Here is a 224-nt window from a genome sequence, read left to right as displayed (position 1 = left end):
TGGCTGATGTTTGTCATTTAAGCCCGATGACTGCCGCACGCCACAAATGACAGCTCTAAACCAGAGGGTTGTGAGGTGTAATGAGGTCAGACACCAATTTTCAATTAAATCATATTTTCCATCTATTTTTGCCAAGGCAGTCTTGGTGCACTGTTCTCGTTTGTTAAGTCTGAGGAGGCACTTGGATCCCATGTTAGTTACAGAGACTCGGCAGATGAGTCACT

The sequence above is a fragment of the Protomyctophum bolini genome (genome assembly GCF_963924005.1).
Source record: "Protomyctophum bolini genome assembly, chromosome: 9".
NCBI classification, from domain to species: Eukaryota; Metazoa; Chordata; class Actinopteri; order Myctophiformes; family Myctophidae; genus Protomyctophum; species Protomyctophum bolini.
The sequence above is the reverse complement of the archived record's forward strand: the minus strand, read 5'-3'. Positions refer to the sequence as shown.